Source organism: Hyla sarda, chromosome 4 (genome assembly GCF_029499605.1).
Source record: "Hyla sarda isolate aHylSar1 chromosome 4, aHylSar1.hap1, whole genome shotgun sequence".
Lineage (NCBI taxonomy): Eukaryota > Metazoa > Chordata > Amphibia > Anura > Hylidae > Hyla > Hyla sarda.
This window is the reverse complement of record NC_079192.1, coordinates 332,970,522-332,998,330: the sequence shown is the minus strand read 5'-3', so window position 1 is coordinate 332,998,330 and position 27,809 is coordinate 332,970,522. Positions and strand designations below refer to the sequence as shown.

General features: G+C 40.8%; 1 long non-coding RNA gene across 1 annotated transcript; it reads left to right on the top strand.

Moving 5' to 3' along the window:
- The first annotated feature begins 3,321 nt into the window (after window positions 1-3,321).
- Window positions 3,322-27,003, top strand: LOC130367067 (uncharacterized). The gene is made up of 3 exons (XR_008892067.1): window positions 3,322-3,447; window positions 11,688-11,767; window positions 26,461-27,003. It is a non-coding gene; the product is annotated as an uncharacterized LOC130367067 (long non-coding RNA).
- The last annotated feature ends 806 nt before the right edge of the window (window positions 27,004-27,809 follow it).

Sequence of the window (27,809 nt, the reverse complement as noted above, 5' to 3'; positions counted from 1 at the left end):
ACGCCCTATTGTCTCTTCATGCTGCATCCAGCTCCAGGCTATGTCATTCAGCCACTTTTTGATAAACTGATGCTGCTGGGCCTGGGACATTTTATGGCAGCACTAGCAACCATAAATCTTCAATTTAAATTAGAAAATTCATATTTTAATTTTAGTAATTGTGAAGCCTTATTGTCTCCTCTTGCTGCCGCCAATTCCAGGCTGTGTGATTCTGCCAGATTATGGTCTCCTCATGCTATTGCCAGCTCTAGGCTCTGTCATAGTGCCCCCATGTGACTCCTTGTTAGATTGGGTTTTGTGATAATACAGTATTATTTCAAAGTAAACACCAGGACAATAAACTTGGGAATCTAATATAAATCTTGCATTTCAATTTAAAAAAATTGACGTAATCTTTGCAAGACTGAGGCCCTATGGTCATTGACGCCATATTACATGTGGAAATATAACAAGAATCCAATGAAACAGCTTGGAGTGATAACAATGAACCATAGCTGATTAAATTAAGCATTCACACTTTCACAGTCAGGGAGGCACTGAGAGGCAGAGGCTGGGTAGGTGGTATCTCACCTAGTCTGCCAGCTCGACGCTCACCAGAATGGGTAATTTTTTTTTTAATATAATTTCAAATTAAATTAATTAATGTGATTCTAATAGCGATGCCTGTAATCTGCATGTCATACTAAATAATAGTATTATTTCACTAACAGCACACTCCCGTGGTAGAACAATGCAAAGTGTTCTACACCCCTATGGAGCCTCTCTGTAGGCCAGAAATAGCTGTTTTTAATAGCGACTTGCAACAAATAAATTGGTACGAACCAAATTTTTTCAGAAAACTGTGTATTCAGCAGAGCTGAGTGTGTGATTGTGTATATGTAGCAGAGCTGAGTGTGTGACTATGTGTATGCAGCAGAACTAAGCGTGTGATTGTGTGTATGCAGCAGAGATGAGTGTGTGATCATGTGTATGTAGCAAAGCTGAGTGTGTGATCATGTGTATGCAAAAGAGCTGAATGTGTGATTGTGTGTGTGCAGCAGTGCTGAGTGTGTGACTATGTGCATGCAGAAGAGCTGAGTGTGTGATTGTGATATGCAGCAGAGCTGAGTGTGTGACTATGTGTATTCAGCAGAGATGAGCATGATTGTGTGTATGCAGCAGAGCTGAGTGTATGATCATGTGTATGTAGCAGAGCTGAGTATGTGATCATGTGTATGCAGCAGAGCTGAGTGTGTGATTGTGTGTATGCAGCAGAGCTAAGTGTGTGCGTGGTCATGCATACACATAATCACACATTCAGCTTTGCTCCATACACATGTTCTGCTACTAAGTTCTGCTACATGTACATGATCACACACTCAGCTCTGGTTCATGCACACCGTGCTTACCAACCAGAGTGCCTCCAGCTGTTGCAAAACTGCAACTCCCAACATGCCAAGTTTTGCAACACTTGGAGGCCTTCTGGTTGGTAATACTGATATACAGGGTGGGCCATTTATATGGATACACCTTAATTAAATGGAAATGGTTGGTGATATTAACTTCCTTTTTGTGGCATATTAGTATATGTGAGGGGGGGGACTTTTCAAGATGGGTGGTGACCATGGCGGCAATTTTTGAGTCGGCCATTTTGAATCCAACTTTTGTTTTTTCAATAGGAAGAGGGTCATGTGACACATCAAACTTATTGGGAATTTGTGCTTGGTTTTAACGTAACTATTGGGAATTTGTGGTTGGTTTTAACGTAACTTTATTCTTTCATGAGTTATTTACAAGTTTCTGACCACTTATAAAATGTGTTCAATGTGATGCCCATTGTGTTGGATTGTCAATGCAATCCTCTTCTCCCACTCTTCACACACTGATAGCAACACCGCATGAGAAATGCTAGCACAGGCTTCCAGTATCCGTAGTTTCAAGTTCTGCACATCTCGTATCTTCACAGCATAGACAATTGACTTCAGATGACCCCAAAGATAAAAGTCTAACGCCCACAACGACCAATCCACTTTCCAGGAAACTGTTCATCTAGGAATGCTCGGACCTGACACCCATAATGTGGTGGTGCACCATCTTGCTGGAAAAACTCAGGGAACATTCCAGCTTCAGTGCATAAAAAGGGAAACACATCATCATGTAGCAATTTCACATATCCAGTGGCCTTGAGGTTTCCATTGATGAAGAATGGCTCCAATATCTTTGTACCCCATATACCACACCATACCATCAATTTTTGTGTTCCAACAGTCTTGGAGAGATCCAATGTGGGTTAGAATCAGACCAATAGCGGTGGTTTTGTTTGTTAACTTCACCATTCACATAAAAGTTTGCCTCATCACTGAACAAAATCTTCTGCGTAAACTGAGGGTCCTGTTCCAATTCTTTTTTTTTTGCCCATTCTGCAGCACCAGAAACTACGGATACTGGAAGCCTGTGCCAGCATTTCTCCTGCGGTGTTGCTATCAGTGTGTGAAGAGTGGGAGAAGAGGGTTGCATTGACAATCCAACACAATGGGCAGCACATTGAACACATTTTATAAGTGGTCAGAAACTTGTAAATAACTCATGAAAGAATACAGTTACGTTAAAACCAAGCACATCATTGTTTTTCTTGTGAAATTCCCAATAAGTTTGATGTTTCACATGACCCTCTTCCTATTGAAAAAAACAAAAGTTGGATTCAAAATGTCCGACTTCAAAATGGCTGCCATGGTCACCACCCATCTTGAAAAGTCCCCCCCCCCCTCACATATACTAATGTGCCACAAACAGGAAGTTAATATCACCAACCATTCCCATTTTATTAAGGTGTGTCCATATAAGGGGACAGAGTAAGGGGACAGATTGTTTTAGCAAAATTACATATTTTTTAAACCCAGACATTCTGTGTACTTTATAAAGATGTGGGATTTCACTATTGTGCAGAGTTTTGTTCAGCACACACTGCTGTCCCAGCACTTTTAGCTATGTGAGCAGTGTACCGCAGGAAAATGCCACAGCTCTGTGAAGTGCAGCTCTGTGAAGTGTGAGGTAGAGAAGTAGTGAATGGTAGAGTGAGGGGGAGCATATCCCAGGGTAAAGAGAGTTGCTGCTTGCTTTGCAGCCCAGGAACAAGAGAGCGAAAGATTGGTTACAGCGCCCCTATATGGAGAGGGGCAGGCTTAGAGCTTATTGGTTCCCACCAGCTGTCAGTTCTTTCACAAAGCATTATGGTACATCATGTGACCACATCACATACCCTGTAAGGTCCTTAAGCTTAACTTAACTTTAGACTTAGCAGTCATGTGACCTAAGGTCCTGGAAGTACTATACATGTAATAAAATATATACAATTTAGACACATCAAACATAATAAAAATTAAAGAAGGAAGAGGTGACAAGGGTTATCCCACCAGGAGGATCCTACCGGTTCATAGGAACTCTGACTTTGGGGACTTAGCACACAAGGTACGGTATAAGGTACGGTACCAGGACACCACAAATGGACATGTAACAAAACAAAGTACTGATTCTGTAAGGCTATAGTACCCTACACATACTAAAGGTGAAGTTTACTAAGACTTCTACAACAGTCTTTATTTTTATGCAAGTCAAATATGGTCAAAAGCTTTGTGCAGTTTGTATACAAATTAAAGTGTCTGGGGTTTAGAAGCAAGGGGCACAGCCTCCATGGCCCAACACATTTAGGGTATCTCTGCATGTGGAATTTCAATCGGGAATTCCGCTCAGAGATTTCATTTGGCAGCTGCTGCCAAAACCTTCAGCAGAAGGATCATGTGGACCTGCACCCTTAACACTGATGGCAATGCATTGCATGCATAATTTTGTCAAAAGAATGAACAGGTTCATTTTTCGGTGGATCAATTTTTGCTGCAGAATTCTGAAATTTGGCAGTGTAAAGGGGTCAGGGAGGGCCCATTCACACCAACATTAAGGTGCCTGGAAATTCCATAGTGTAAACATACCCTAAGACTTTGGCTTTAAGCACATATTTTTCCTCCAAATTTTACAAAATCCTTCTTGATAACTTTTGTACAAAAAAATCCCTCCTTTACTTTTGGGTTGAGTGTGTATAAACTGCACCTGGTTGGAGGTGGAGTACAAGTGCATCTAAATTTGCATCTGATCAATCTCATAAGAACCCATGCTAATTAGAAACCACAGCTACATAGGATGAGTAATGCAAACTATGGCACACAAAGCTCAATGACTACAAACGCTTGCATAAAAATCATGATAAATTCTGGGCAATCAAAATCCTGTTCATGTTCCCCACTACACCCAAGATAAGCAAAAAGAGTGTGATAAATTTCCCTCATAGTGTGCACATAGCCTCACCATAACTCTCTACGGAAATTAAAGTGAATTGTAATGAAAATCTACGCACACTTCTAGCTGGCTTAGTTTTCATTATGGTCAGTATTATGCTTGGTATTTTTTAGCCAAAACCAAAAGTAGAACTGGCACAGAAAAAAACAATAATGAAAAGATTAACATCTTTTTTGTGGTTTGAACCCAATCCTGGCTTTACGTTAAAACATAAAATTGCTTTATAGATGTCAAACAGCAAATTGTTTTGTTTGAAAATGTGAATTTATAAATATCTCAGATACATTGCTTTTTTCTCTTACCTCTTGACAGTGTCAAACAGCTTGTGCATTGTGTTACTTTGTGATGTTTAAATGGTATTTGCCATAAGCTTATTCCTCCCGTGGTCCAGTGTTCAATATCAGGTTGTTTCATACATTCTGCAGATGTTTCTGGCAAAGCAGAGTGACAGTGCTTGAGGGGATTTGCAAGTTGGACAAAAAGTTGCTGAAATTGATTGGTAATTAGAGCTCGGTGGCCTTCCCCGGGGATTCCGGAATTTCTGGGACTGATTTTGATGAAGTGGTTTTATTTGTCTTTCTATGTATCTAGAGACTGCTGCTGAATTTGCAATAGAGCAGCACGTCTCCTGTTTAGCTTTGTCAGGCTCCACTTAGACATGTTATAATTTATTTTCGAGGAAAAAAAAATATATTTCTCATGAGGGCTCCAGGCTAACACAGTTACAGAACAGCTGGCTACTGTTTAATTCTTTTCTAAAGGCAGCTGTGTTGCTGTGCATTTGCCAAAACAGCGTTTTTATATGAAAGAGGGAAAACTTGTAAAATGCACTGTCTATTTGTTATTATATCAATGTTTAGTAATATAGAAAAGTCATGCTGAACAATATTTTTGTTAAAATGTCATTGTTTTGTGCGGTCAAAATAACAGTCAGAAATGATCAATGAGGCGGCATATATATTTCTTCTTCATAGGGTGTATACCCATATTAATGTCCATCTTATGATTTTTCTTTTTGGCACTGGACACTGGAAGAAGACTGGTTCCAGAACTGTTCATTGTCTATTTATTCCTCCATGGCACAGTGTAACATTTCAACCCTATTGTAAGTTTTTGTCAAAGATCCACAATAGGGTGGAATTGTTATACTGTGCCATGGAGTTTTTTTATTCTGTTATCACCGCTTAAGGATGCTGCTGCTTTCTTTGGATTGATGGATGCCCTTTAGACACGGGTATTGGTATATTGTTTATCCATCTTCATTGCAAGTGCTTCATTCTTCAGGAAGTGCTGTGAACTATACTTTCTATTGATCTCATTGTTGTCTGTGGGATCACTTCTAGCATCCTGCACACCAGTTGCTGAGTCAAACTAGTCCAGGAGCCAGATTTAGAAGCATTGACTGCAGCGTTTTTTTTTATCTGTTCTCCATTACAGTCCAAGCCGTGCCTAAGGGGATGCCAGGTGGAAAACATAAAGCTTCAGGCATTGAGAGCTTTCATCTAGCAGCCTTCTGCTGGGGCTTTGAAGGAGACTTCCACACTTGGCACAAAGATTATACCTTGATGAAATAGATCATTACTTCTTGGTTCACACAGCTTTGCAAGTAAATGTTCCATACAAAATATAATAATGTCATGGGGGCAATGAAAGGGCATGAAAAATTCTAACAACCCTGTTTATGGACTATAATGATGATGGAGACATTAGTACAGTGGGCCCCATAGGTTTTAGGGATCTGAGCGCTGGGGCCCCCCACAATCTCCTGTACAGAGCCTTGGCTCTCACCGGAAGTGGCTTGTCATGACCCCTGCATGAAGCAGGGGCTGCTACGTCCCCTGCATATAGCTCTATGGGAGAGCCAGAGATAGCCGAACGGCTCTCCAATAGATATATATGGATGGGGCGTGGGAGAGCTTTGGCCCCATAGAGGAGATTGCGGGGGTCCCAACTGTCGGACCCACCACAATCTAAAATGTATCCCCTCTCCTATCCTTTGCATAGGGGATAAGGTTTCTGGCATGAGATATTTTCTTTAAAGAGTTTCAAGACTAATCCTTAGAACCCATTTCTTTAAGAGGAAATCCAGAAAGATGGCATTAGAGGGAGGCATATACAACAAATAGTCAAAGCATGTGAGATAAAGATCATTTTGATCAACTATGTATGACCCACAACCTGTATAGGAAGTTTACACCATGAGAATATTTTATGCTGCATCCAGGTCTGAAGGACAAACTGCATAAAAATCTTGTGTTGTCTGATCCTGCAGTCAAACTCTCTTCTGTATGTCCATTGAAAAAGTATGTGATAAATGAAGGTTAACTTAAATGGATATTCCCAATATCACCTACCTTTGATCCCCTCCAGTCTGTTTGCAGCTGCCTGAGGTGGTCAGGACGCTTAAAAAAAACTGCCTTTTATACATTTAACCTAAATTCCATATAGGTAAACTGTGGTTGCGTAAATAGAGCACCCCTAACTACCGTATATACTCGAGTATAAACCGAGTTTTTCAGCACGATTCTTCGTGCTGAAAACACCCCCCTCGGCTTATACTCGAGTGAACTCTCCACCCTTAGTGGTCTTCAACCTGTGGACCTCCAGATGTTTCAAAACTACAACTCCCAGCAAGCCCGGGCAGCCATCGGCTGTCCGGGCTTGCTAGGAGTTGTAGTTTTGAAATCTCTGGAGGTCCGCAGGTTGAAGACCACTGCGGCCTTCGACATCCCCTTTAGATCTGTACTCAGCTCCGCTCGGTGGTACGTTAGGGTGCTGCAGGACTGTCCGGTGGGAAGGTCGTCCAGTGGGATAGTGGTTCCGGGCTGCCATCTTCTCCGCGCTTCGGGCCCGGCCCCGGAATAGTCACGTTGCCTTGATGACGACGCAGAGGGACGTTCATTACCAACGTCCCTCTGCGTCGTCGTCAAGGCAACGCCTCTATTCCGGGCCCGAAGCGCGGAGAAGAGGCCCCCCGGTGAAGATGGCAGCCCGGAACCACTATCCCACTGGACGACCTCCCCACCGGACATTCCTGCAGCACCGTACCAGCGCACCCTAACGTCCCGCCGAGCGGAGGTTAAGTACAGAACTAAAGGGGGAGAGAGGGGGGGCTGGATGATGTCGAAGGCTGCAGTGATCTTCAACCTGCGGACCTCCAGAGGTTTCAAAACTACAACTCCCAGCAAGCCCGGACAGCCGATGGCTGCCCGGGCTTGCTGGGAGTTGTAGTTTTGAAACATCTGGAGATCCTCAGGTTGAAGACCACTGTATCAGACATTGACAAGCGGTGATGATGAAGGTGGGGGGGGAGGCTGATGACATGTGGTGATGATGACAAGGGGATGATGAAGGGGGGATGATGACAGGGGGATTATGACAAGGGGATGATGAAGGGGGTGGGGATGATGACAAGGGGATGATGAAGGGGGGGGATGATGACAAGGGGATGATGACAAGGGGATGATGAAGGGGGGTGTGGGATGATGACAAGGGGATGATGAAGGGGGGGTGGGATGATGACAAGGGGATGATGAAGGGGGGGGGGGGTGGGATGATGACAAGGGGATGATGAAGAGGGGGTGTGGGATGATGACAAGGGGATGATGAAGGGGGGGTGGGATGATGACAAGAGGATGATGAAGGGAGGTGTGGGATGATGACAAGGGGATGATGAAGGGGTGGGTGGGATGATGACAAGGGGATGATGAAGGGGGGGGGTGGGATGATGACAAGGGGATAATGAAGGGGGTGTGTGGGATGATGACAAGGGGATGATGAAGGGGGGTGTGGGATGATGACAAGGGGATGATGAAGGGGAGTGGGGATGATGACAAGGGGATGATGAAGGGGGGGTGTGGGATGATGACAAGGGGATGATGAAGGGGGGGTGTGGGATGATGACAAGGGGATGATGAAGGGGGTGTGTGGGATGATGACAAGGGGATGATGAAGGGGGGGTGTGGGATGATGACAAGGGGATGATGAAGGGGGGTGTGGGATGATGACAAGGGGATGATGACAGGCGGTGATGAAGAAGGGGGGATGATAACAGGGTGATGATGATGAGGGTATTAATGACGGGGGTCTGGATGATGACAGGGGGGATGATGTATTTCCCACCCTAGGCTTATACTCGAGTCAATAACTTTTCCTGGGATTTTGGGGTGAAATTAGGGGCCTCGGCTTATATTCGGGTCAGTTTATACTCGAGTATATACGGTAAGCTGTTTCTGTAATTTAGGAGTCACATAACAAATTTACTCTCCCTAGAAGCAATATTTCTAGAGCTTTGCTTTATGAAAGCAGCGTATGATGACACACATAGTGCCTCCAAGCTCTTGATACAGTAGTTGTGTTGACATTTTTGCAGTTTAACATTTCACACTTGCCAGCAACTTTTCCAACTCATTGTTTAAGCGTGCAAAATTTCTGCAGCTGTTTAACGTGTAACACTAACAATTTTTTTTAGAGATGAGGGAGCCGAGTACGGTGAACCTGGTCTCACTCAGAACTTTGGAGCTGCTGTTATAGTGTGCCTTAAATTACAAATGGCCAAGTCATTGTTGGTTCAGGCTCTGCTGTAGCATATTCCTGATTCCATGGCCTTTAAGCAACTTCAACAACGTCTGTCCAGCTAAGGAGATACGTATCTAGTGGCCAATATTTAGCAAAAAAAAAAAAGTAGTAGTAGTAGTTGGAGTAGTAGATATGGCCATGGCCAATATATGTTTTTTATGGCCCATCGGCTTCACCACAATGTCCCACAAACAAAAAGCCCTATGAAGACGAAGAGGAAAAAAATTAAACGGAAAAAAAAAATAAATAAATTATGAAAAATCTTTTAAGCCTGAAAATGAGTCCATCAGAGTACCCCTTTAAGGACACAACCAATTTTGATCTGAAGGACACAGCCACTTTTCATTTTTTACGTTATAGTTTTTTCCTCCCCAGCCTTTGAGAAACATTCATTTTTTATTTTTTTATCTACAGGCTACCAATTGTACTTTGTAAGGAGACCTTCCATTTTACCATCAAATGTATGGAAAAAAGAAAAAGAAAAATTATTATTTGTGGGAGGAATTTTAACCCCTCAATTTTAACCCCTTTTGCACTTTCGTTTTTTCCTCCTTAACTTTAAAAAATCATAACTCTTTCAATTTTGCACCTAAAAATCCATATGGTGGCTTATTTTTTGCGCCACTAATTCTACTTTGTAATGACATCAGTCATTTTACCCAAAAATCTACGGTGAAATGGAAAAAAAATTCATTGTGAGACAAAATTGAATAAAACATTTTTGTAAATTATGGGGGCTTTCTTTTCTACGCAGTACATTTTTCGGTAAAAATGACACCTCTTTATTCTGTAGGACCATACAATTAAAATGATACCCTATTTATATAGGTTTGATTTTGTCATACTTCGGGAAAAAATCATAACTACCTGCAGGAAAATTTATATGTTTAAAATTGTCATCTTCTGACCCCTATAACTTTTAAATTTTTCCGTGTATGGGGCAGTATCGGGCTCATTTTTTTTATATTAAGTTTTTAGCAGTAACATTTTTGTATTGATCAGACTTTTGATCGCTTTTTATTAATTTATATAAAAAGTGACCAAAAATATACGCTATTTTGGACTTTGGAATTTTTTTTGCACTTATGCCATTTACCGTGCAGTTTAATTAGCACCCGGCGCTACCACATATGTTTATTTTTATTTACATTATTTTTTTTTCTTTAAATGGGAAAAGGGGGGTGATTCAAACTTTTATAAGGGAAGGGGTTAAATGATCTTTATTAACTTTTTCACTTTTTATTGCAGTGTTGTAGTTTCCTCTAGTGGCTATAATACTGCACTAACTGATCTCATAGGATAAAATTGATCGATGATTCTGCGCTGAGCAGTCATTCAGCGAATGGCGACGCAGGAGGAAGGTAAGGACCCTACTTGTGCCTGCCAGCTGTTCAGGACACTGCGATTTCGCCACAACGGTTCCGAACAGCCAAATGACCTAGCCGGGAGTAGCTTACTTTCACTTTAGACGTGACGATCAACTTTAAACGCCGCGTCTAAAGTGCTAATAGCGCGTGGCACGGCACAGGTCCCGGCCCACTATGACCCCTACGCTGTGGCCCCGCGTTAAAGAAAAGGAGCGGACTCAGGGCGTACAGGTACACCCTGAGTCCTTAAGTGGTTAAAGAAAAAAACACATTTGTTTATTTCTTTTATGGAGTGTGCTTTATGGTAAAAATAACATGTTTTGTTTATTATGTAGGTTAATATGATTAAAAAATACCCAATTTATATAGTTGTTCTATTATTGTATTACTTAACCCATCAGGGACATTGGGCATATAGGTATGCCTTTTGCGCCTGGGCCTTAACGCACCAGCATGCGTCTTCAGCACTATACGCAGTCCACTTTGCCATTGCAGATGCACGCCGTCATCACTAGCTTAGTTTGCTTGTTAATTGTCTGCGGCTGCTGCCCATCATTAACCCTTCAGATGCCATGATTAATACTGATCATGGTGTCCTAAGTGTAAAATAATCCATCCCAGCTAACTAGTGGGCCTTTTCATGAACACCAATCCCCCACCTCAACATGATTGTGGGGGTCAAATAAGGTAAAATGACAGCAGAGGGTCCTGTTTCCTCCAGTCACCTGCTCAACTCTACAGTGATCCAACCCGGGAGAGCCAGGATGAATCAGTGGATCGTCGATCTCACTGTTCAATGCTATGCAACATGAATCAAAAGTATCAAAATTGCGATCTTCTTATCAATTTCCCCCACAAATAACATTTTTGTACAATTTATGGAAAAAATTTAAGATGTCATTACAAAGTACAATTGGTCGCACAAAAGCAAGCTGTGGTTTGAAGAATAAAGAGCTATGGGTTGTAGGAGGAAAAGGAGGAAAAAATGAAAACACAAAAATTAAGGCCGAAATGGGCAGTGTATACTTAAAACTGCCCTCTTCTGATGACTTTAACTTTTTTTTTAGATCGGCTTATTTTTTTGCATATGGTCTGCAGTATTTATCCTTTCCATTTTTGTTTTGATGGGACTTTTAGATCACTTTTATTCCTCTTTTTTCTTACATATGATATTACTAAAAAAAAAAAAAAAAAAAAAAAAAAAAAGAACATTTTTGACCAGTTGTATGTTTTTACATTTATGACGTTCACCTTGTGGAATCACTTTGCGTATAAAAGTCCCCTTTGGGGATTTAAAGTGTAATCATTAGATTGCATTTACTGTATAATGCTATGTCTATGGCACAGCATTGTACAGTGTGATCAGCAGTTCATTGGTGCAGCATAACCAGCTTGTATCATTTATACCTTTAGATGCCATAATTGCCATTGATCACGGTGTCTAAAGGATTAATGACAGACAGTGGGGGAATTGCCAATCCCAGTCATTAGAGGTGAGTGTGCGACTACTGATAGTAGACATTATTCACCCCCTAGGAAATAAGTGCAGCCCCATCACTGGATTTTTAGTCACTTAATACTCCAGGTTGTACATTTACACCCTGGTGCAGACAGCCCAGACAGCAAGGACTAATTTGTCCAATGTTGTCTAGGGGTTAAGCATTATTATTGCTGTTGTTGTTGTTGTTTTATTTTTTGCAGTAAACTGAATATTCTAAATTTAACAATCTCAGTCAGAGGTTCTTAATGAACAAATTGCCAAATTTTTGGGTTAATGTTAAGCAATGACATCTGGATTAGCCTATTCTAGCAGTACATATGACTTATAATTGCATTGCTGTCATTTACACATCATATTTACAAATTCTCAACCATGTTATTCTGCATAATAATTGTTCTGCTGTCATAGAATTTTATTTCATATTTTATTATCTATTATAAAATGCCATTATACTGATAATTCTTCCTGAAATTATTTATTTAAATGAATATTTTATGCTATGTGAAACTATCCCAACATGACCACCTCTTATTTTCAGTATGTCAGATACAATTATTGTTCTATCAACTTAAATTCAGGTATTCATCAAAATAATAACGGTGGAACTCTGTTTCTGAAAGTTACTATGTAGCATTAAGGCTCCTGTCACACATGGCATTTTTTTTTTTTTTTTTTTTAGAAAACTACAACTGCAGTTTTTGAACTAAAGACTAAAATAGACTGAAAGGGAATGGAAAATATAATGGAAATACTTATCCTTCTCCTTCCTGCTGGATAGAATTCTGGCTTTGGCTCAAAGATTACAGTGGCACTTTTCCAACATACTGCCATGTGTGACAACAGCTTCAAACAGCATATAGAAGCTTACTGTCATTACATATTTTGGCTGACATACTTTAACATACAAAATAACTTTACTTTATATTTTACATTTTAATTAATCATTTTTTGGCGCTTTTTTTAACAAGTAAATTCCACAGTTACATAAGATAAATGTAATGATGATTGCAGAATTGCACTACATGGGGCATGAGGAAGTAGAGGCTAGCTCCCTCCCTGCTTGGTCATGGTGCTGCATGATCCTGAATCCCTGCGTTTGACCCTGCTTACCTGTCTGGATGTTGTAAGACTCCACCAGAGTTTAACGCTGTGGTCACCAGTCTTCCACAGATGCAGCTGGTACTGTGCCTGACAGTGCTCTGGTTATGGCCTAATAGCACAGATTTTGTAGCCATTAAATAAATAGCATTTTTTGTGTCCGATTTTTTTCAACCATTTTATTAGGCCAAAAAATAACCCTGCACCAGGGGTCCATGATTCTATGATCTTCCATGTGTAAAAGTGTTGGTAAACAGACTTTTCAGGGTGAATATAGGCATATTAAAGGGGCTATCCACCATAAGGTGATTTTAGTAAGTACCTGGCAGACAGTAATGGACATTCTTAGGAAGGATCTGCGCTTGTCTTGGGGCTAAATGGCTATGTTGTGAGATTACCATAACACTATGGCTAGCTTTTTGTGAACTGGTATTTCCTATTGAAACATAAATGAGCTGCATCCATTCAAAGACCTGTGGTTTTCAATCAGGGTGCCTAGATCTGTTGCATTAGCTGCAGATTGATCTCTCTCCCACCAAGCGATTGCTCCACCCATTGAAGCAGACAGGCTCCCTGTCATCAGCTGACTAGTGAGTCAGGTCTCAGCCACATTGCAAGCTGGGTCATTTTGTATGCTGTTAAAAATAAATATTGGGGTGGAAAATCACATAAGAATTGTGAGAAAACCGTCACACACAGGTACAGACACTATATTATGAACTACACTAACTTTACAGCCCCTGTAGCATAGTGAAATAAAAAAAAATCCTGAAATTCCTGTTTAATTGGTGACCATAATAATTTTAAGACAAATTATTGGGAATATGCAGGTGCCTACTAGTTGCAGCTTCCACTCCATCCTTTCTCTCGTTGCTAAAAGCACATTTGACCGGGTGGAGTGGGACTTCTCTAAGGGCTATCTTAAAGAGTTAGGGTTTAGGGGATTTGTTGATGAAAATGGTTCCAATATTTTTTAACGGATACAGTAGCATCTGTCTTAGTGAATGGCATGCAATCTAAATCTTTGCAGAGGTACAAGGCAATGCTGACCCCTTTCCCCTTCTCTTTGCCCTAGCTATAGAATCTTTTGCTATAATAATAAAATTAGAATCAAATATATGGCAGTTTTGAGCGGGAGGGATGGAAAGCAATGTCTTTGTATGCTGATGATGTTCTTTAGTTTTTAGATGACCCTATTAACTCTGTGCCTAAGATAATGGAAAATGTTCATCAGTTTAGTCACTTCTCTGCACTAACCATTAACTGTCTATTCTCTTACCTTTGGGAAATAAGTTAGACCTAAAATCTACAATCTTGAGTATAACGGAAAAAGGGTGATGGAAATATGTAGTAGTGTCCCGATTTGTAGAGCAGATAGGATCTTGTTAATTAAAACAATAAAAAGGCCCCAGTTGCTAAAAACATTGTCCCCCTATAGTGTTACACCATAACACCATATGGAAGAGAAGTCTACCAAATTTATGAAATAAACACTTTGATTACCATATTATTTTATCATATGTTTAAAATCTAAGTTAAATTTCTTATGGTAAACGTAAAAATCATTGGTCCTATCCTAGTTTGTTCTTTTTCATTTCAGTACATCTTGATACTTTCTTCATTTTTAGCATATAGTGACCTACCTTGCATCCCCTATTCCCTCTTCATCACTTTTACTCAAAAGAAACCTACTTCTTCATAAACTTTTGATTAGCTATTGATATTGTAAAATTATTGGTACTATTCTATTTAACACACTAAAACCCACAATGTTCCCTGATATTCCTTGAGACTTACAAAAGTAATGAATTATAATCATAATTAATAATAGAGATGAGTGAATTTTTGAAAAATTCACTTTGGACGATTCGCCCAATTTGATCCAAATAAATTCTCAGCAAATTTTTATTAGTAATATATTTTAATAACGTGTTTAGTAACGTGTGTCTGTTTCCCTTGTTTTCTCTATTTATTTTTTAGGTAGTACTACTACTCCCAGCATGGGACAGACTGTTCCATGGTGGTAGTAGGAGTACCTGTGCTAATAGACAGATTGTCCCAGGTGTCACTCCTGACACCTACTACGATCGTCCTGTATAATGTATAGATGCGGGAGGCTTTGTCGCATCTAGATAGGACGATCGCATCGGGTGTCAGGAGTGATACCTGCTGTGATCTGTCCAACATGGAGCACACTCTGCTTCATGCTGGGAGCTGTAGTACCTACATTAATAGACAGATCGCACTGTTACTCGGTGTTACTTCTGACACCCGATCCGATCGGCCTGTATAATGTAGTGATGCGACCGGCCGGCCACTCTTCTCTGGTCCCACTGTAGTATGAGTATATGCCGTATATATATACCTATTATTCATATTTTCCGCAGAGAGCTGTGGGTGGCTGGAACCATCTGGCCAATCATAGCTCTCTGCGGGAAATATGAGTAAGTGATGTGAATTCTATTCACATCACTGGCCAGCGGAGTATAGTGCAGAGATGCGAGTGCAGGAGAAAGCAGCTCCATCTCTGCCATAGATAGGATGATCGTATCGGGTGTCAGGAGTGACACCTGCTGTGATCTGTCTATTAGTACAGGTACTACAGCTCCCATCATGGAACAGTCTGTTCCATGTTGGGAGTAGTAGTACTACCTAAAAAGAGTAAAAAAATTGAGAAAAACAATCCACATACTGTACCACTAACCAATACTGGATATACAGGATATCTATGACACTTACAGTACGTGGATTTTAGCATATCTCCCTTTGACTCTTCATTATATGAATGGCATTTTTTATTCACTGTATGGTAAAAATGATGTTATTTTTAGTCTGTGGGTCAGTACGATTATGGTGATACCCAATATATATATATATATATATATATATATATATATATATATATATATATATATATATATGTGTGTGTGTGTATATATATATATATATATATATATATATCTATATATACGTAGACAGAGAGAGAGCTCCAGCTCACCCAGCCCGGACAGATGGAGCAGCGGATCTACGACACCAGACTGTGTCGGCCACAAGCAAATAGACAAGAAGAGATGATCCGGCTCTTGCAGGTAAAAACTGAGTTTTATTGGCACCCAACCACAGGAAACATAGACAAAAGTAACGCGTTTCAAGCGCCAAACACTGCGCTCTTAGTCATAACTTGTTGCAAATACTCACAGGATTTTATAGGTGGGGCAATCCCAGGCTAAAACAAATCATGTGAGAGCGTGGGAATTAACCCCTTCCATAGTGATTAAATCTAAGACACATGAAGAGATACATAATATCTCCGTTATATATAAATAGGAATAAATACCAGATCAAAAAATAAATGAAAGAGCACATAAATACAGGAATAGCGGAAAAAAGAGAGAGACACTCTCCTAGAATACAGAGGTAAAAAGAACATGAATGAGAAATGCTGACAATGATAAAAAAAACGCATGGTATGAGCAGATACCAGGGCCAAAAAATATTACCAAATAAAGTCAAATTAAACAAATCAATAATGTAAAATGACGTCCTGGCGTCTGTTCATGCCATGTGGAACACGGGTGGCTAGTTTTAAAATCCAAAAAAACTCTCAGTTCAAAAGTTTTTGTTTATGATTCCCACCTCGCCTAGGTACGTGGACTCGTTCTATTGCAGTGCATCTCAGGGATGAGAAACTCCCTGAGGGAAAATCTGTACAGTGTTTCGATACAGCTGAGACATTCCGAGAATTGAAATGTAGAATATCCAATAAATGTTTGCGGAGTCTGGTTTTTAACGAATTGGTCGTGCAACCGACATATTGCATGTGGCAGGTCGTGCAGGACACCAAGTATACCACAAATGTGGTGTTACAATTAATTTATTGTTTAATCTCAAAAGTATTGTTGTTGGTGTATGATGTAAAATACTTGGTGACCTGCATAACCGAGCAACATATGCCACGTGTATGCCCACATTTGTAGGAGCCAGCGTGTGTAAGCCAAGAGGGCACCTGGGGGCGAGTAGATAAAAATAAACTGGGTGAAACAATTTGGCCCACTGTTTGGCCCACAATTTGGCCCTCCCGGCAACACACCTGTATCCCACTTAAACTGAGGGTCATTTAGAATCATAGGCATGTGTTTTCGTACAATGTTACAAATACTACTGAATTCTGCACTGTAAGCAGTAGAAAAAACTACCCGTGAGGGTCCCTGTCTGAATTTAGGTTTGCGGGAACTGTTCAACAGGTCATTGCGGTTCTTGGAAAGGGCAATTTTTACAGCCCTGTCCAATGACCACTTTGGATAGCCACGAGCACTGAGTCGAGAATGAACAGTCTAGGCTTCAAGGAGGAAATCTTCCTTAGTAGTACAATTATACGTGCCCGGAACATCTCACCCACCGGCAGGTTTCGAATAACATGCGGTGGGTAACATGACCGGGCATATAGGATGGAATTGACAGCCGTGCTTTTGCGTAATGTGTTAGTAAATACCTTGTTATTCAAGATGTCCCCCCGCATATTCAAATCAAGAAAAGAAACGGAGTGAGAGTGATGAGTAACAGTGAAACAAAGATTGCATGCATTAGAATCAAGACTGCCCTTGATCTATTCCAGGGTGCTGTGGAATATGATCTTGACGTTTTATCACAGTCACCCATACAGTCACGATCTAATGTGACACATGCTCAGAAACTTGCCCTTGACAGCCTGTCCACTGCTGATGACCTGGTGGTGAGACAGGCTGACAAGGGTGGTGCAGTTGTTATTTTGGATAAAGAATTTTATAGAAATCTATTCCAGGGTGCTGTGGAACATGATCTTGACGTTTTATCACAGTCACCCATACAGTCACGATCTAATGTGACACATGCTCAGAAACTTGCCCTTGACAGCCTGTCCACTGCCGATGACCTGGTGGTGAGACAGGCTGACAAGGGTGGTGCAGTTGTTATTTTGGATAAAGGATTTTATAGAAAAATTCATCTTGATTAGTGTTGCTCGCGAATATTTGCAATTCAAATTTTATTCACGAATATTGAATATTCGTGAATTCACGAATATTCGTGAATATAGCGCTATATATTCGTAATTACGAATATTCGTTTTTTTTATTATTATTTTTCTTTTTTTTCACAGTACGCATCACAGTGATCATCCCTCTCTGCTTCCAGCTTATGTGGTGTAAGAAGGCTCTAATACTACTGTGTGAGACTGGTGTGCAAATTTTCGCACATGCGAAAATTTGCATATGCTAATTTTCGCATATGCAAATTTTCGCATGTGCTAATTTTTGTATATACAAATTTTCGCATATGTAAATTTTCACATGCGCGAATATTCGCATATGCGAAAATAAAACGAGACTATTACGAATATGCGAATATTCGCGAATATGACGAATATTCGTCCATATATTCACGAATATTCGCGAATTCGAATGTGGCCTATGCCGCTCAACACTAATCTTGATTTGTTATCAGATATAAATACTTATATTATGTTAAAGTCCGATCCAACCATTCATTTTAAATGCCAACTGTCGGAGCTTGTGCACTTGGGAAGAGAACAGTTTTACACCCAAGGAAGTGGATTTCATTCTAGTAGAACATCCTATCATTCCTATATTTCATTCTCTTCCCAAAGTGCATAAGCTCGTGTTTCCTCCACCTTGGCGACCCATTGTGGCCGGCATAGGATCTTTAAATGAAAACCTGTGCTCCTGGGTTGACAACCTGCTTCAACCCCTGGTCCCCTCCATACCTGGCTATATCCAGGATACCAAGCATTTACTATTTAATTTAAATTCACTTACTTGGGAGGGTGATTACTCTTGGATTTCAGCAGATGTCACTTTGTTATATTCAGTCATTTCTCATGATCTTGCCATTCTAGCACTCAGGTGGTTTATTTCTGTTTATTCTTCCTACTCTTCTTCTCTTTGTCAGTTTTTGGAACTTGCTGTCACATATCTTCTTCATCACAACTATTTCATGTTTGATGGGGCTTTCTTTCTACAGACAACTGGTGCTTCTATGGGGGCCAAATTCTCCCCGTCTTTAGATAACATTTACATGTCTTGATGGAAGGCTAACTATTTACTCACTCATGATAACACTTTTTCTTCACTACTTATCTGGTACGGTCGCTACATTGACAATCTCATCTTCATTTGGAAGTCGGGGGTAGCGACCCTACCAGACTTCACATCTTATCTCAATTCTAATGCATGCAATCTTTGTTTCACTGTTACTCATCACTCTCACTCCGTTTCTTTTCTAGATTTGAATATTCGGGTGACATCTTGAATAACAAGGTATTTACTAACACATTCCGCAAAAGCACGGCTGTCAATTCCATCCTATATGCCCGGTCATGTCCCCCACTGCTAGCTATTCGAAAGCTGCCGGTGGGTGAGATGACCCGGGCACGTAGGAATTGTACTACTAAGGAAGATTTCCTCCGGGAAGCCGAGACTGTTCATTCTCGACTCAGTATTCGTGGCTATCCAAAGTGGTCATTGGACAAGGCTGTAAAAATTGCCCTTTCCAAGAACCGCACTGACCTGTTGAACAGTTCCCGCAAACCTAAATTCAGACAGGGACCCTCACGGGTAGTTTTTTCTACTGCTTACAGTGCAGAATTCAGGAGTATTTGTAAAATTGTACAAAAGCATATGCCTATGATTCTAAATGACCCTCATTTTAAGTGTATAGATGAAGTGGAATACAGGTGTGTTTCCAGGAGGGCCCCTACAGTGGGCCAAATTGTTTCACCCAGTTTATTTTTATCTACTCACCCCCAAGTGCCCTCTTGGCTCACACACGCTGGCTCCTACAAATGTGGGCAAACACGTGGCATATGTTGCTCGGTTATGCAGGTCACCAAGTATTTTACATCATGCACCAATAACAATACTTTTAAGATTAAACAATACATTAATTGTAAAACCACATTTGTGGTATACTTGGTGTCCTGCACGACCTGCCATATGCAATATGTCGGTTGTACGACCAATTCGCTAAAAACCAGACTCCGCAAACTTTTATAGGATATTCCACATTTCAATTCTCGGAATGTCTCAGCTGTATTGAAACACTGTGCAGATTTTCCCTCAGGGAGTTTCTCATCCCTGAGATGCACTGCAATAGAACGAGTCCACGTACCTAGGCGAGGTGGTAATCATAAACAAAAACTTTTGAACCAAGAGGTTTTATAAAGAGGCGTAGTGATTGATCAACGGGGTCCACGCCGTCCCCAATGGAACCAAGAGTTTTTTTGGATTTTAAAACTAGCCACCGGTGTTCCACATGGCATGAACAGACGCCAGGACGTCATTTTACATTATTGATTTATTTAATTTGACTTTATTTGGTAATATTTTTTGGCCCTGGTATCTGTTCATACCATGCATTTTTTATCGTTGTCAGCATTTCTCATTCATGTTCTTTTTACCATCTGTATTCTAGGAGAGTGTCTCTCTCTTTTTTCCACTATTCCTGTATTTATGTGCTCTTTCATTTATTTTTTGATCTGGTATTTATTCCTATTTATATATAACAGAGCTATTATGTATCTCTTCATGTGTCTTACATAGTTACATAGTTACATAGTTAGTACGGTCGAAAAAAGACATATGTCCATCAAGTTCAACCAGGGAATTAAGGGGTAGGGGTGCGGCGCGATATTGAGGAAGGGATGAGATTTTATATTTCTTCATAAGCATTAATCTTATTTTGTTCCAGGAATGTATCTAATCCTGTTTTAAAGCTGTTAATTGTTCCTGCTGTGACCAGTTCCTGAGGTAGACTGTTCCATAAGTTCACAGTTCTCATGGTAAAGAAGGCGTGTCGCCCCTTGAGACTAAACTTTTTCTTCTCCAGACGGAGGGAGTGCCCCCTCGTCCTTTGGGGGGGTTTAACCTGGAACAGTTTTTCTCCATATTTTTTGTATGGGCCATTAATATACTTATATACGTTTATCATATCCCCCCTTAAACGTCTCTTCTCAAGACTAAACAATTGTAACTCCTTTAATCGCTCCTCATAGCTAAGATGTTCCATTCCCCATATTAGTTTAGTCGCGCGTCTCTGCACCCTTTCCAACTCCGCAGTGTCCCTTTTATGGACAGGTGCCCAAAACTGAACAGCATATTCCAGGTAAGGCCGTACCAATGCTTTATAAAGGGGGAGTATTATGTCCCTGTCCCTTGAGTCCATGCCTCTTTTGATACATGACAATATCCTGCCGGCTTTGGAAGCAGCAGCCTGACATTGCATGTTATTCTGTAGTCTGTGATCTACAAGTACACCCAGATCCTTCTCTACCAGTGACTCTGCCAGTGTAATCCCCCCTAAGACATACGATGCATGCAGGTTATTAGTACCCAGATGCATAACTTTACATTTATCCACATTGAACCTCATTTGCCAAGTGGATGCCCAGACACTTAGTCTATCCAAGTCATCTTGTAACTTATGCACATCCTCTATAGAATGTACTGTGTTACAAAGCTTGGTGTCATCTGCAAAGATAGAAACAGAGCTGTTAATACCATCCTCTATATCATTAATAAATAAATTAAACAACAGCGGGCCCAGTACAGAACCTTGGGGTACACCACTAATAACCGGGGACCAATCAGAGTACGAATCATTGACCACCACTCTCTGGGTACGATCCATGAGCCAGTGTTCAATCCAGTTACAAACTAAAATTTCCAAACCCAAAGACCTTAACTTACCTGTCAGACGTCTATGAGGGACAGTATCAAATGCTTTAGCAAAATCCAGAAACACTATATCCACAGCCATTCCTCTGTCAAGGCTTCTACTCACCTCTTCATAAAAGCAAATTAGATTGGTTTGACAACTTCTATCCTTAGTAAACCCATGCTGGCTATCACTTATAATACAATTATCCCCTATGTATTCCTGTATGTAATCCCTTATAAGTCCTTCAAACTATTTACCCACAATGCACGTTAGACTTACCGGTCTATAATTGCCTGGCGATGACCTAGAGCCCTTTTTGAAGATTGGCACCACATTCGCCTTGCGCCAGTCCCTTGGCACAATACCAGACACCAGAGAATCTCTAAATATCATGAACAGGGGTACAGATATTACTGAACTTACCTCTCTAAGAACTCTTGGGTGTAGTCCATCCGGTCCTGGGGATTTGCTTACATTTATATCACTTAACTTACCTTGTACCATATCTACATTAAGCCAGTTCAGTACATTACATGATGTGTTACCAGCACTGACCTGGCCAATGTCAGCTCCTTCTTCCATAGTGTATACAGAACTAAAGAACCCATTCAGTAGCTCCGCCTTCTCTTGATCGCCTGTGACAACCTCCCCATTATCACTATTAAGGGGTCCTACATGCTCTGTCCTTGTTTTTTTTGCATTTATATGTCTAAAAAAATATTTAGGATTAGTTTTGCTTTCTTTGGCCACCTGTCTCTCATTTTGAATTTTTGCTATTTTTATTACATTTTTACAGATTTTATTAAGCTCCTTGTACTGTTTAAATGTTATAGCTGACCCATCAGATTTGTAATTTTTGAAGGCTATTTTTTTGTTGTTTATTGCTCTTTTAACATCATGTGTCAGCCATGTAGGATTTAGTTTTAATCGTTTATATTTGTTCCCCTTTGGTATATATTTAGCTGTATAGTTATTTAGAGTTGATTTAAAGATGTCCCATTTACCTTCTGTATCAGTATTTGACAACACCTCCCCCCAGTCTATGTCCTGTAGTGCAGATCTCAGCCCAGGGAAATTTGCCTTTTTAAAGTTATATGTTTTTGCCTTCCCCGCCTGTCTTTGTTTTCTACATTTTAAGTCAAAAGTAACTATATTGTGGTCGCTATTCCTAAGGTTTTCCCGCACAGTTACATTACCAACCAGCTCTGCGTTGTTGGAAATGATCAGATCCAACAAGGCATCACTTCTTGTTGGGTCCTCCACAAACTGGCCCATAAAATTATCCTGCAATAAATTTAGGAATTGTCGCCCCTTTGTAGTTTTAGCCAACCCCGGACCCCAATCTATATCTGGATAGTTAAAATCTCCCATTATTACCACTGTACCTGCCCGGGCGGCCCTCTCTATTTGTTTATGAAGCTGAACTTCTATCTCTTCAGTGATATTAGGGGGTCTGTAGATTACACCAAATACTATTTTTTCAGTATTTCCCTCCTTTTGTAATTCTACCCACAATGATTCCACATCCTCAGAATCATCACACACTATGGCATCGTTCACACTGACTTTCATACCACTTCTTACATACAGACAGACTCCACCACCTTTTCTGTTCATTCTATCCTTGCGAAACAATGTAAACCCCTGCAGATTGACAGCCCAGTCATGCGAGGAGTCCAGCCATGTCTCAGTGACCCCAACTATATCAATATGTTCCTCCAGTATCAAGGCCTCAAGCTCCCCCATTTTATTTGCTAGGCTTCTGGCATTTGTGAACATACACTTTACATTTCCATCCTTTATGTTATTGGGGTTAATGGGATTCAAGGGTGTAAGTTTTATTTTCCTATGAAGCTTATTCCTATTAACTATTCTAACCCCTCCCTCCGCTCCACCCCCAGGTACATTTATAATTCCCACCTCTCTATCTACACTATCTTCCCCCTCTTTGCTGTAGGTTCCCTCCCCCCAAGTCCCTAGTTTAAACACTCCTCCACCCTTCTAGCCATCTTCTCCCCAAGCAAAGCTGCACCCTCCCCATTGAGGTGCAGCCCGTCCCTACGGTAGAGCCGGTAACCGACAGCGAAGTCAGCCCAGTTCTCCATGAACCCAAACCCTTCCTTCCTACACCAGCTTCTGAGCCACTTGTTTACCTCCCTGATCTCCCGCTGCCTCTCTGGTGCGGCTCGTGGTACTGGTAGTATTTCAGAAAAGACTACCTTGGAGGTCCTTGCCTTAAGCTTGCGGCCTAAGTCCCTGAAATCATTTTTAAGGACACTCCACCTACCTCTTACTTTGTCATTGGTGCCAATATGTACCATGACTGCTGGGTCCTCTCCAGCCCCGCCCAACAACCTGTCAACCCGATCCGCGATGTGCCGAACTCGTGCGCCAGGCAGACAACACACTGTTCGGCGATCCCGGTCTTTGTGACAGATTGCCCTGTCTGTCCCCCTAATAATTGAGTCCCCCACCACTAGTACCTGTCTGGCCTGCCCTGTACTCCTCCCTCCCTCCTTACTGGAGCAGACACCCCCCTGGCGGTCAGAGGTGGTATCCTGCTGCAGTTCTCCTAGCTCTGTAATGGCATCCCCCTCATCTGCCAAGCGGGCAAACTTGTTGGGGTGTGCCAGTTCAGGACTAGCCTCCCTGACACTTTTTCCCCTACCCCTCTTTCTAACTGTAACCCAGCTAACTGCCTGACTGTCCTGCAACTCCGTCCCACTGTCCTCCCCCACCTCTACTCCCGAGAGTGCCTGCTCAGTGAGCAGGAGACTCCTCTCCATGTTGTTAATGCTTCTCATTGTTGCCAGTCGCCCCTCTAGATGCAGGATCTGGGCTTCCAAACGGACAACTAGCACACATCTCGCACAACAATATGCACCCTCAAACTGTTGTTCAAGGATTGCATACATTGAACAGGATGTACATTGGACTGCATTTTCCAACATGGAGGCCATCTAGTAATGGGGATTTCACAAATGTATGGGGTTAATTCCCACGCTTTCACATGATTTGTGTAAGCCTGGGATTGCCCCACCTATAAAATCCTGTGAGTATTTGCAACAAGTCTTATTACTAAGAGCGCAGTGGTTGGCGCTTGAAACGTGTTACTTTTGTCTATGTTTCCTGTTGTTGGGGGCCAATAAAACTCAGTTTTTACCTGCAAGAGCCAGGTCATTTCTTCTTGTCTATATATATATATATATATATACATATATATATATATATATATATATATATATACAGCAACAGAAGAATGCAGCAGCACACTGCCAGCACAAGGATATAGGTGCAACATGAATATGCAGTTAAAACATGGAGAGCTATACAGCTATGGTGTAATAGATGCAAATGTGAAACTATGAAATAGTGAGGCACTTAGCTCGCAAATTTGTCTCCGCCGGCGGTCAAATAGCTTGGACCGTCCCACCGCGATAAGGTAGCCTCCTGGGACGGACCCTACACTGTGAATATGCCTCTGTATGAACAGTTCAGTAAGCATGGCAGGATCTGGAACATCCAAGCCACCTTATATACACACCTGATAGAGGTGGGTGGGGTGCAAGGCCAACATGGAGGTAGCCACTCCCCTGTATGTGCAATACAGACAAAGAATAAGTCAGCCAGCACTTTAGTTGATACCAAACTATTATATGGACCTGGCCTACAGGTGCACGCTACTAGGCTAGATATACAGCAACAGAAGAATGCAGCAGCACACTGCCAGCACAAGGATATAGGTGCAACATGAATATGCAGTTAAAACATGGAGAGCTATACAGCTATGGTGTAATAGATGCAAATGTGAAACTATGAAATAGTGAGGCACTTAGCTCGCAAATTTGTCTCCGCCGGCTCCTCCGCAAGCTATTTGACCGCCGGCGGAGACCATGTTTTGGACCAAAATTAGCATTTTTTTTTACAGCATTCACCATGCAGGGAAAGTACTGTTATCATTTTATTGTACATTTATTTATTGTCATTACACAAGTGACAATACCTATTAAGTGTAGGTTTGGCCATTTTTTTTTGGGGGGGGGGGGGGGTGATAATATAGGGTTTTATTGGGAAAGGGGCATTTTTTTATTTGACACTTTTTTTATTTATTTCAAAACCTTAATTATTTTTTAATTTTCACTTTTTATAGTTCATTCTATGCTGCAGTACATCTGTACTGCAGCACAGTATAACAGTCAGTACTACACTGACTAACAGCCTGTGCCCGTGGCTGGTCTTCACAGGCTGCCATACTAGGCCGACATGAGGCCATCAGCTGGCCTCCTGCTGCCATGGCAACCAACAGGATCCCTCGATCGCATCACGGGATCACCATCGGTGGACAGGGGGGGGCTTCACCCTGGTTAACCCCATATATTTTGTGATCAGGACTGATCATGGCATCTATGGGGTTAATGCTGCGGTGCTTATCTCCGTGAAGGAGATTGCTAGGATGTATGCATATGTCCAGTTGTGCTGACTAGCTAGCAGCTTGAACGTATGCATATGTCCTAGGGCGGGAAGGTGTTAGATTTATATAAATTCAACTGGCATGGGCCGGTTGAAGCGCAGTGCATATCAAAATGGCAACTGTCACCCAGAGGAGCTACCCCGCCATTCCATTTTCCTGTATCGTCCTTTACATGCACTGATATTTGTTTTATATAGTTTGAAATAAATAAGATTGAAGAGCTGACGGTGAGTGCCCTGACTTTCTGTTCTGGACTGTCGTGTTAATTTTATATTTGTGAATCTGACCCCTAAATTTGGCCCACTTTTTTGTTTTTAAATATCATTTCAAGTGTATTTTAACAATGTGTAAAGCTTCATGAAAGTTCACCAGTAAAACTGTACAACCTTCTTTTTTTTTCCAAGATTGCTAAGCAGTCCTTGATGAATGATCATAATATGATATTTCTATTAATACGGTATGTGTACCATAGAGGAAGAGATGGACATCATCTACGGAGTTTGGCAACAAATGTTAAAAAGTTGTACTACAAAGCTAATTTTATCCTCTTTTTTTTATTGTTTACTGTACATTTTCTAACGCCTGATGGAAACATCATAGCTTTCATTTTGTATGGGTGGTTTTAACATTCTCAGTGATCTTTGGCTATTAAAAGTTTCTTTTCTTTGGAATTATCTTTCTGTGAACTACTTTAATCTTTAATGTTGACTCACAGCAATGATTTTTCAGCCTTCAATGTATGATGTTACAGAATATCCTTCTCAGTTAATAAAAAAAAGTTCTTTAGTTTCTTGACCTATTAGACAAATAACAAGCTGATATTGTATATCCTTCTTAATCTATGTGAAATGTTTTTTTCTCTAGACTTCATATTGTACATAATAAAATGTGTGTACTCAGTAGATCGATTGATATAAACAGAAAGGAGACCATTCTTTTTTATGCAATTGCAGTGGACTTGGATCATATGAACTATGGTTGTTAAGAGCAAGATCTTATAAATACAGTAAAATAAAATAATCAACTCGACACATTATTTTCTAATGCATGGTACACACCTTTCAGCTATGATTTATTTATGTCCTTGATCTTTATGTTTTTGTTTTTTTCCCACTTTTCCTGATATCATATCACTTCCTAACTGTCACAGGAAGTGATGTCCTCCTACTACATACTTTAGCTACTAATATGGACACACCTACAGAAACTGTAGGTTGCATATACTTCTCTTCTTTTAAAAACTCCTTCAGCAATAGGGTGAATATGTCTTCTTGATATTTCTCACTTATTCTGTTATTTGCTTGTGAAGTATAGCCTTAACCTCTCGCACAGATATCGACCTATATAGTGGGGCAAAAAAGTATTTAGTCAGCCACCAATTGTGCAAGTTCTCCCATTTAAAAAGATGAGAGTGACCTGTAATTTTTGATCATAGGCATACATCAAGTATGAGAGACATAATGAGATAAAAAAAAAAAACTGTAAAATCACTTTGTCTGATTTTTAAAGAATTGATTTGAAAACTATTGTGGATAATAAGTATTTGGTCACATACAAAAAAGCAAGATTTCTGTTTCTCACTTGTAACTTCTTTTTTAAGAGTCTCTCCTCTGTCCTTCACTTGTTACCTGTATTAATGGCACCTGTTTGAACATTTTATCAGTATAAAAGACACCTGTCCACAACCTCAAACTGTCACACTCCAAACTCCACCATGGCCAAGACCAAAGAGCTGTTGAAGGACACCAGAAAA